The sequence below is a fragment of the Hyla sarda genome, chromosome 10, assembly GCF_029499605.1.
Source record: "Hyla sarda isolate aHylSar1 chromosome 10, aHylSar1.hap1, whole genome shotgun sequence".
Classification (NCBI taxonomy): Eukaryota; Metazoa; Chordata; class Amphibia; order Anura; family Hylidae; genus Hyla; species Hyla sarda.
Genome location: NC_079198.1, coordinates 140,626,506 through 140,638,570, shown reverse-complemented (window position 1 = coordinate 140,638,570; position 12,065 = coordinate 140,626,506). Strand labels below are relative to the sequence as shown.

General features: G+C 34.1%; 1 protein-coding gene across 3 annotated transcripts in view; it reads right to left on the bottom strand.

The window, feature by feature from the left end:
• ACOT7 (acyl-CoA thioesterase 7) overlaps positions 1 to 12,065 on the bottom strand; it is a 207,042-nt gene that overhangs the window by 194,812 nt on the left and 165 nt on the right. Inside the window, exon 1 of one of the 3 annotated variants that reach the window (XM_056541984.1) lies at positions 11,803 to 11,824. The exons of the other annotated variants lie outside the window; for them this stretch is intronic. The gene's annotated coding sequence lies outside the window, so the exon portion shown is untranslated. Of the gene's footprint in view, positions 1 to 11,802; positions 11,825 to 12,065 lie in introns of those variants that run through there. 3 annotated transcript variants of the gene reach the window in all.

Here is a 12,065-nt window from a genome sequence, read left to right as displayed (position 1 = left end):
CTTTCGTATATCTGTTTTTGTCTCCATAGAAGAAAAATATTTTTGGAGTGTCAAGGACTGGAACGCGCCCAAACTTTTGTAGACGCCATTTTTTTTGTTTTCTGTTATTTTGAAAGTGTAAATGATGGAAATAAAATGTAACTTTTGGTGACATATTATAAGAATGTCTAATCTGTAATTTGATGTCTTTTGGAGATTTTTCCATCTTTCCTTGGCTTCTTTCTGCACATTAATACACATTTTTACCTGGGGGGCCCAAACTTTTGATCCTCACTGTACACTTATACAATGCAAGGCACCAAGGGAGGCATTACAGGGCACTATAGGAGGGGAAAAGAGGAAGGTGTTTAAAAAAATGCAGAGCCTAATATGTTTGTTGTGTGAAAGAGAACAACTCCAAGAAGACGCCCCCTGTGAGTTACTGGATGTAACTGCACTGTAATCACTTATATGATGTAAAGCTGAGGTCACCACTATATCGGCTTTATCTAGGGAATATTAGACTGTGTATAACAGTCCAGGAACTGCAGAGGATCATGGGAGAAGAGTATGACTTTAGTTTTACATCAAAATGTACGTGCCTGGACCCGGGTGCCTCCAGCTGTTTAAAAACTACAACTCCCAGTATGCCCGGAAAACCAAGGGGCATGCTGAGAGTTGTAGTGCTGTAACAGCTGGAGCCACCCAGGTTGGAAAACACTGGCCTGAATAATAGAAGGTACTCTAGTGGTGGAAAGTGGTACTGCATGTCTAAAAACATAAATTACTCTTACCGCTAATTGTCTTTCATTGAGCCCACGACGGCACCCATGGGACACGAAACAGGAACAGGAACCACTTGTATATAAGGATGACACAGGCTGCTATTCCCCAGTTCTTAAGCAAGTTTCACAGAGTAACAACCAGAATCGCCAACGAGTAGCACATTAACTAGAATCTTATGATGAACTAAGGTGTTTTTTTTTTTTTTTTTTCTTTAATATAATAACATGGGAAGGGATTAGTGGGTGCCGTTGTGGGCTCAATGAAAAACAATTACCGATAAGAGTAATTTATGTTTTCCCTATCGCCCACGACAACACCCATGGAGAGTAGAATAGACTATTTAATGGAGGACTACGGCCTGGAGTATTTTATGACCGATTGAGAGATCTTTATCTCTCATCAGATTTAATTTATAGTGCCTATAAAAGGTATGAGTGCCCCTAAAAGGTATGAGTGTCTCTAAAAAGGTATGAGTGTCTCTAAAAAGGTATGAGTGCCTCTAAAAGGTATGAGAGCCCCTAAAAGGTATGAGAGCCCCTAAAAGGTATGAGAGCCCCTAAAAGGTATGAGTGCCTCTAAAAGGTATGAGTGCCTATAAAAGGTATGAGTGCCTATAAAAGGTATGAGTGCCTCTAAAAGATATGAGAGCCTATAAAAGGTATGAGTGCCTATAAAAGGTATGAGTGCCTCTAAAATATATGAGTGTCTATAAAAAGGTATGAGTGTCTATAAAAAGGTATGAGTGCCTCTAAAAGGTATGAGTGCCCATAAAAGGTATGAGAGCCTATAAAAGGTATGAGTGCCTATAAAAGGTATGAGTGCCTATAAAAGGTATGAGTGACTATAAAAGGTATGAGTGACTATAAAAAGGTATGAGAGCCTATAAAAGGTATGAGTGCCTCTAAAAGGTATGAGTGTCTATAAAAGGTATGAGAGCCTCTAAAAGGTATGAGTGCCTATAAAAGGTATGAGTGCCTCTAAAAGGTATGAGTGCCTCTAAAAGGTATGAGAGCCTATAAAAGGTATGAGTGCCTATAAAAGGTATGAGTGCCTATAAAAGGTATGAGTGCCTCTAAAAGGTATGAGTGCCTCTAAAAGGTATGAGAGCCTATAAAAGGTATGAGTGCCTATAAAAAGGTATGAGAGCCTATAAAAAGGTATGAGTGCCTCTAAAAGGTATGAGTGCCTCTAAAAGGTATGAGAGCCTATAAAAGGTATGAGTGCCTATAAAAAGGTATGAGAGCCTATAAAAGGTATGAGAGCCTATAAAAGGTATGAGAGCCTATAAAAGGTATGAGTGACTATAAAAAGGTATGAGAGCCTATAAAAGGTATGAGAGCCTATAAAAGGTATGAGTGCCTCTAAAAGGTATAAGTGTCTATAAAAGGTATGAGTGCCTATAAAAGGTATGAGTGCCCATAAAAGGTATGAGAGCCTCTAAAAGGTATGAGTGTCTATAAAAGGTATGAGTGCCTATAAAAGGTATGAGTGCCTATAAAAGGTATGAGAGCCTCTAAAAGGTATGAGTGTCTATAAAAGGTATGAGTGACTATAAAAAGGAATGAGTGCCTATAAAAGGTATGAGAGCCTCTAAAAGGTATGAGTGTCTATAAAAGGTATGAGTGTCTATAAAAGGTATGAGAGCCTATAAAAAGGTATGAGTGCCTATAAAAGGTATGAGTGCCTATAAAAAGGTATGAGTGTCTATAAAAGGTATGAGTGACTATAAAAAGGTATGAGAGCCTATAAAAGGTATGAGTGCCTCTAAGGGTTAGGTCTAACCCTGATGGGGGGGGGGGGGGGTCTATCCCTGCCGAAGAGTAAGTTGGTTGTACAGACTGTTTTATCCACCTAACCACATTACTCGGGGCAGCCGCTCTACCTTTGTTTGCCCCCTGGAACTGAAGAAGCAGTTGAGGTGATAGCCGCCAAACCTTGGACACTTCTAAATAATGAAGCAAACACCTCCTAACATCCAGACAATGGAATTCTCTTTCCCCATCATTTTTAGGATTATCCCAGAATGAGGGTAAAGTAACAACTTGAGACAAGTCAGAGACCACCTTAGGGAGGAAAGCAGGATCGGGAGACAAAACCCCCCTCTCCTCCAAAATGGACAGATAAGGTTCATTAATGGAAAAACTAGTGATTTCTCCAACCCGTCTGTTGGATGTGACCACCAACAGGAACACGAGTTTAAGGGTAAGTACTTTTAACCCCTTAAGGACCAAGCCCATTTTGACTTTAAGGACCAGGCCAATTTTATTTTTGCATTTTTGTTTTTTCCTCCTCGCCTTCTAAAAATCATAACTCTTTTATATTTTCATCCACAGACTAGTATGAGGGCTTGTTTTTTGCGCGACCAGTTGTCCGTTGTAATGCCATCACTCATTTTACCATAAAATGTATGGCGCAACCAAAAAATACTATTTGTGTGGGGAAATTAAAAAGAAAAATGCAATTTTGCTAATTTTGGAATGTTTTATTTTCCAGCCGTACAATTTACGGTAAAAATGACGTGTGTTCTTTATTCTGTGGGTGAAAAAGGTTAAAATGATACCCATAATTACGTACTTTTCTATTATTGTTGCGCTTAAAAAAAAATCGCAAACTTTTTAACCTTATTAGTACATAAAAATCCCCCTATTTTGGCGACCTATAACTTTTTCATTTTTCCGTATAACGCCAAAGTTAAAATCCACATAGCGTTTTTTTGACAAAAAACGCCGGTTTGAGGGAACTACAGCGTTTTTTTCAAAACCCCAAAGAGCAGAAAAAAACGCAGAAAAAGTGAAAAAACGCCAAAAGGATAAAAAAAACGCCAAAGTGAAAAAACGCAAAATGTAATTCGAAATTTGCAATTTCTCATTGACTTACAGCTAACATCTGGCCGCAGCATTTTTTGATTTAAAAAAACGCCATGCGGCAGAATTGGCGTGTTTCTTTGCATTTTGCAAAAAAAAAACAAGTGGAGACTTAGCCTTAGGGTACGTTCACACGGGAGGATTTTTTTTTTTTTGCGGGTTTTCCGCTGCGTATTTGAAATGGGGCGGGCTCTTCTCGGCTGTCCGCAAGCCCCATTGAATTAAGTAGGGACGGCGGCGGATTTTCCGCAGCGAAAATTCTGCCGCAGAAAATCTGCTGCAGACAGCCAAGAAGAGCCCGTCCACTTTCAAATACGCAGTGGAAAACTGGAAAAAAAAATCCGCCTGTGTGAACATACCCTTTGGGTGTACAATGGGAAAAAAATTTTATTGGGGGAGGGGATTTTTCAATTTTTTTTTAATCAACTTTTTATGTCCCCATAGGGGACTATTTATAGCAATCAGTTGATTGCTAATACTGTTCAGTCCTATGCATAGGTGATAGAACTGATCATTGTTATCAGTCATCTTCTGCTGTGGTCTCCTCCATCTCAGACCAGAGCAGAAGACGCCTGGAGGAGGCAGGTGAGGGGACCTCCGTCCGCCATTTTAGCTGATCTGATCCCCGCGGCAGTACCGTGGCCAATCAGATCAGCATAAAATGTAGCCACGCTGCCGCAGATGCTGTGATCTGTATTGATCACGGCATCTGAGGGGTTAATAGCAGACATCCAAGAATTGAGGGGTGGGGCGTGACATCACGAGGGGGCGGGGCTATGATGTCACGAGCTCCCGGCGACGGCTCCAGCATTAGGAACAGTTTATTCCAAACGCTGAGCAGCAGAGTACCCCTTTAAGGTATCTGCGGAAGTATCTGAAATAAAGTCTGCTGCTGCCACTAAAGTAGGGATTGATAGTAGAAGATGTTCTCTTCGGGTTCCATCTCTGATCTGATCCCCCAGCTGATCAATTCGGACCCTTAGAGATTTGGCTACTGATGTGGTAGCAATCACGGGTCTAAGGGAGCCAGCGGCTGCCTCCCAGGTCTGGTTGCACCAGACTCTGCGGCGGCCTCTCGAAAGAGGACTTCTGATCCAGAAGGACCTTGTAAGTCCCATATTGACCAGGACCCCCACAGTCCCTTAATCCCTATATGCAAAATCCAATAAACGGAGACCCGTCCCATCCCGTTCCTCCACAGGACAGGAAACAGAACTGGGGAATAGCAGCCTGTGTCATCCTTATATGCAGGTTGTTCCTGTTCCCTGTCCCGCGGATGAGGGGGCGCTCTCTCCATAGGTGCCGTCACGGGCGATAGGGAAAAGATGACCGAGGTGAATTCATGTTTAATCAGGTGCAAAATTACGCAGAAAATCCAGGTAACACCCCCCCCCCCCCCCCCCCCAATGGATTACAGGACGCTTTTTGGTGCAATCAAACCCCAATATATGAATATTACATAACTGGATAGAAGGTGCACAACACGTCCCAGGGACCATCCACTGCATCAAAGTCTGATCCAGAGGCCGGTTTTATATGAGAATAATACCGCCATATAGTCTTATACCTGAATGTAGATCTAAGGCCCAGCCATTAGACTAGTGGTTGGGACAGAATTGCAGCTATATTACCAATGTTTCGCAACCATTGTGCCTCCAGCTGTTGCAAAACTACAACTCCCAGCATGCCCGGACAGCCTTTGGCTGTCCGGGCATGCTGGGAGTTGTAGTTTTGCAACGGGTTTTGCACTTAAACCAGTGTTTCCCAGCCAGCATGCCTCCAGCTGTTGCAAAACTACAACTCCCAGCATGCCCGGACAGCCTTAATATAATCACAGAAATGCGGCTCCATTACACTGGTGCCTCAGCGCACGTTCACACATGGCAGATTTATAGCCGCTGCAGGAAATCCATCCCATAAATCTCTCTGTGTCGTCTCTGCAGGACGTGCACCTGTCCTTTCTTACAAACCCCACTGAAATCTGCAACACATGCATTTCTGCATCTGCTGCATGTGAACATACAGTGAAAGGGTTAAGAGATTACAGGACAAACTGGCCAATTTGTTTTTTAGAAAAAGCGCCACCCCTGCCCAGGGTCTAGTACTGCAGCTTACAATTTCAGTTAAAGGGCTTTTCCAGGACTTTCTTTATTGATGTCCTATCCTGAGGAAAGAACATGGATATAACAGTTTGGTGCAGGGTAGAAGTGTAACTATCAGATACAATGTGGCCTACAGTGCGAAACAATGTAACAATCATATACTATGTAACTGTATCATATACAATGTAACTGTATCATATACAATGTAACTGTCTCATATACAATGTAACTGTCTCATATACAATGTAACTGTCTCATATACAATGTAACTATATCATATACTATATAACTATTATATACAATGTAACTGTCTCATATACAATGTAACTGTCTCATATACAATGTAACTGTATCATATACAATGTAACTGTATCATATACAATGTAACTGTATCATATACAATGTAACTGTCTCATATACAATGTAACTGTCTCATATACAATGTATCTGTATCATATACAATGTAACTGTCCCATATACAATGTAACTATATCATATACAATGTAACTATATCATATACTATATAACTATTATATACAATGTAACTGTCTCATATACAATGTAACTGTATCATATACAATGTAACTGTATCATATACAATGTAACTATATCATATACAATGTAACTGTCTCATATACAATGTAACTGTCTCATATACAATGTAACTGTCCCATATACAATGTAACTGTCCCATATACAATGTAACTGTCCCATATACAATGTAACTGTATCATATACAATGTAACTGTATCATATACAATGTAACTGTATCATATACAATGTAACTGTCCCATATACAATGTAACTATATCATATACAATGTAACTATTTCATATACAATGTAACTGTATCATATACAATGTAACTGTATCATATACAATGTAACTATTTCATATACAATGTAACTATTTCATATACAATGTAACTATATCATATACAATGTAACTGTCTCATATACAATGTAACTGTATCATATACAATGTAACTGTATCATATACAATGTAACTGTATCATATACAATGTAACTATATCATATACAATGTAACTGTCTCATATACAATGTAACTGTCTCATATACAATGTAACTGTATCATATACAATGTAACTGTCCCATATACAATGTAACTGTCCCATATACAATGTAACTGTCCCATATACAATGTAACTGTATCATATACAATGTAACTGTATCATATACAATGTAACTGTCCCATATACAATGTAACTATATCATATACAATGTAACTGTCTCATATACAATGTAACTATATCATATACAATGTAACTATCATATACAATGTAACTATTATATACAATGTAACTATTATATACAATGTAACTATCATATACAATGAAACTGTATCATATACAATGTAACTGTATCATATACAATGTAACTGTATCTTATACAATGTAACAGTATCATATACAATGTAACAGTATCATATACAATGTAACTGTATCATATACAATGTAACAGTATCATATACAATGTAACAGTATCATATACAATGTAACAATATCATATACAATGTAACTGTATCATATACAATGTAACTATATCATATACTATGTAACTGTATCATATACAATGTAACTGTATCATATACAATGTAACAATATCATATACAATGTAACTGTATCATATACAATGTAACTATATCATATACTATGTAACTATATCATATACTATGTAACTATCATATACAATGTAACTATCATATACAATGTAACTATTATATACAATGTAACTATCATATACAATGTAACTATCATATACAATGTAACAATATCATATACAATGTAACTGTATCATATACAATGTAACTGTATCATATACAATGTAACTGTATCATATACAATGTAATAATATCATATACAATGTAACTGTATCATATACTATGTAACTATCATATACAATGTAACTATCATATACAATGTAACTATTATATACAATGTAACTATCATATACAATGTAACTGTATCATATACAATGTAACTGTATCATATACAATGTAACTGTATCATATACAATGTAACAGTATCATATACAATGTAACAATATCATATACAATATAACTGTATCATATACTATGTAACTGTATCATATACAATGTAACTGTATCATATACAATGTAACTATATCATATACTATGTAACTGTATCATATACAATGTAACTGTATCATATACAATGTAACAATATCATATACAATGTAACTGTATCATATGCAATGTAACTATATCATATACAATGTAACTGTATCATATACAATGTAACTGTCCCATATACAATGTAACTGTATCATATACAATGTAACTGTATCATATACAATGTAACTATTTCATATACAATGTAACTATTTCATATACAATGTAACTATATCATATACAATGTAACTGTCTCATATACAATGTAACTGTATCATATACAATGTAACTGTATCATATACAATGTAACTGTATCATATACAATGTAACTATATCATATACAATGTAACTGTCTCATATACAATGTAACTGTCTCATATACAATGTAACTGTATCATATACAATGTAACTGTCCCATATACAATGTAACTGTCCCATATACAATGTAACTGTATCATATACAATGTAACTGTATCATATACAATGTAACTGTCCCATATACAATGTAACTATATCATATACAATGTAACTGTCTCATATACAATGTAACTATATCATATACAATGTAACTATCATATACAATGTAACTATTATATACAATGTAACTATTATATACAATGTAACTATCATATACAATGAAACTGTATCATATACAATGTAACTGTATCATATACAATGTAACTGTATCTTATACAATGTAACAGTATCATATACAATGTAACAATATCATATACAATGTAACTGTATCATATACAATGTAACAGTATCATATACAATGTAACAGTATCATATACAATGTAACAATATCATATACAATGTAACTGTATCATATACAATGTAACTATATCATATACTATGTAACTGTATCATATACAATGTAACTGTATCATATACAATGTAACAATATCATATACAATGTAACTGTATCATATACAATGTAACTATATCATATACTATGTAACTATATCATATACTATGTAACTATCATATACAATGTAACTATCATATACAATGTAACTATTATATACAATGTAACTATCATATACAATGTAACTATCATATACAATGTAACAATATCATATACAATGTAACTGTATCATATACAATGTAACTGTATCATATACAATGTAACTGTATCATATACAATGTAATAATATCATATACAATGTAACTGTATCATATACTATGTAACTATCATATACAATGTAACTATCATATACAATGTAACTATTATATACAATGTAACTATCATATACAATGTAACTGTATCATATACAATGTAACTGTATCATATACAATGTAACTGTATCATATACAATGTAACAGTATCATATACAATGTAACAATATCATATACAATGTAACTGTATCATATACTATGTAACTGTATCATATACAATGTAACTGTATCATATACAATGTAACTATATCATATACTATGTAACTGTATCATATACAATGTAACTGTATCATATACAATGTAACAATATCATATACAATGTAACTGTATCATATGCAATGTAACTATATCATATACAATGTAACTGTATCATATACAATGTAACTATTTCATATACAATGTAACTATTTCATATACAATGTAACTATATCATATACAATGTAACTATATCATATACAATGTAACTGTATCATATACAATGTAACTGTATCATATACAATGTAACTGTATCATATACAATGTAACTATATCATATACAATGTAACTGTCTCATATACAATGTAACTGTCTCATATACAATGTAACTGTATCATATACAATGTAACTGTCCCATATACAATGTAACTGTCCCATATACAATGTAACTGTCCCATATACAATGTAACTGTATCATATACAATGTAACTGTATCATATACAATGTAACTGTCCCATATACAATGTAACTATATCATATACAATGTAACTGTCTCATATACAATGTAACTATATCATATACAATGTAACTATCATATACAATGTAACTATCATATACAATGAAACTGTATCATATACAATGTAACTGTATCATATACAATGTAACTGTATCTTATACAATGTAACAGTATCATATACAATGTAACAATATCATATACAATGTAACTGTATCATATACAATGTAACAGTATCATATACAATGTAACAATATCATATACAATGTAACTGTATCATATACAATGTAACTATATCATATACTATGTAACTGTATCATATACAATGTAACTGTATCATATACAATGTAACAATATCATATACAATGTAACTGTATCATATACAATGTAACTATATCATATACTATGTAACTATATCATATACTATGTAACTATCATATACAATGTAACTATCATATACAATGTAACTATTATATACAATGTAACTATCATATACAATGTAACTATCATATACAATGTAACAATATCATATACAATGTAACTGTATCATATACAATGTAACTGTATCATATACAATGTAACTGTATCATATACAATGTAATAATATCATATACAATGTAACTGTATCATATACTATGTAACTATCATATACAATGTAACTATCATATACAATGTAACTATTATATACAATGTAACTATCATATACAATGTAACTGTATCATATACAATGTAACTGTATCATATACAATGTAACTGTATCATATACAATGTAACAGTATCATATACAATGTAACAATATCATATACAATGTAACTGTATCATATACTATGTAACTGTCTCATATACTATGTAACTGTATCATATACAATGTAACTGTATCATATACAATGTAACAATATCATATACAATGTAACTGTATCATATGCAATGTAACTATATCATATACTATGTAACTGTATCATATACAATGTAACTGTATCATATACAATGTAACTGTATCATATACAATGTAACTGTATCATATACAATGTAACTATATCATATACTATGTAACTGTCTCATATACAATGTAACTGTATCATATACAATGTAACTGTATCATATACAATGTAACTGTATCATATGCAATGTAACTGTATCATATACAATGTAACTGTATCATATACAATGTAACTGTATCATATACAATGTAACTGTATCATATACTATGTAACTGTATCATATACAATGTAACTGTATCATATACAATGTAACTATATCATATACTATGTAACTGTCTCATATACAATGTAACTGTCTCATATACAATGTAACTGTATCATATACAATGTAACTGTATCATATACAATGTAACTGTATCATATGCAATGTAACTATATCATATACTATGTAACTGTATCATATACAATGTAACTGTATCATATACAATGTAACTATATCATATACTATGTAACTGTCTCATATACAATGTAACAATATCATATACAATGTAACTGTATCATATACAATGTAACTGTATCATATACAATGTAACTGTCTCATATATAATGTAACTATATCATATACTATATAACTGTATTATATACAATGTAACCGTCTCATTTACAATGTAACTATATCATATACAATGTAACTATATCATATACAATGTAACTGTATCATATACTATATAACTGTATTATATACAATGTAACCGTCTCATTTACAATGTAACTATATCATATACAATGTAACTGTCTCATATAGAATATAACTGTCTCATATACAATATAACTGTATCATATACAATGTAACTGTCTCATATACAATATAACTGTCTCATTTACAATGTAACTATATCATATACAATGTAACTGTCTCATATAGAATATAACTGTCTCATATACAATATAACTGTATCATATACAATGTAACTGTATCATATACAATGTTTTACTATCAGCCCACAACAAACCATCTCCCTGCTCCCTAACCCCAGACTCCTCCTCAGCCTTATGTAATACTCTGTCACTGCAGACTCTTCCTCTTCTCACCTCTAGATCCCGGCTTAGTGCCCTTTGCTCTCCATAGTCCAGCGCCCCCGGTGGAGGTTTAGCGCCCTACAGCCCCCGCACTGACCTACATCTCCGGCCTCCGCCGCTTTGTGCAGAGTCACCGCCGCCTCCTCCATTACATCATATACCGGCTGCACCCACGTGTGTCCGGGCTCTGCAGGATGAGGGGCCCCATGAAGGGCCCCGGCCCCGCTCCAGGGTGTAATGTTATGTGCTCTGGGTGCAGGTCCGCTGCCAGACAC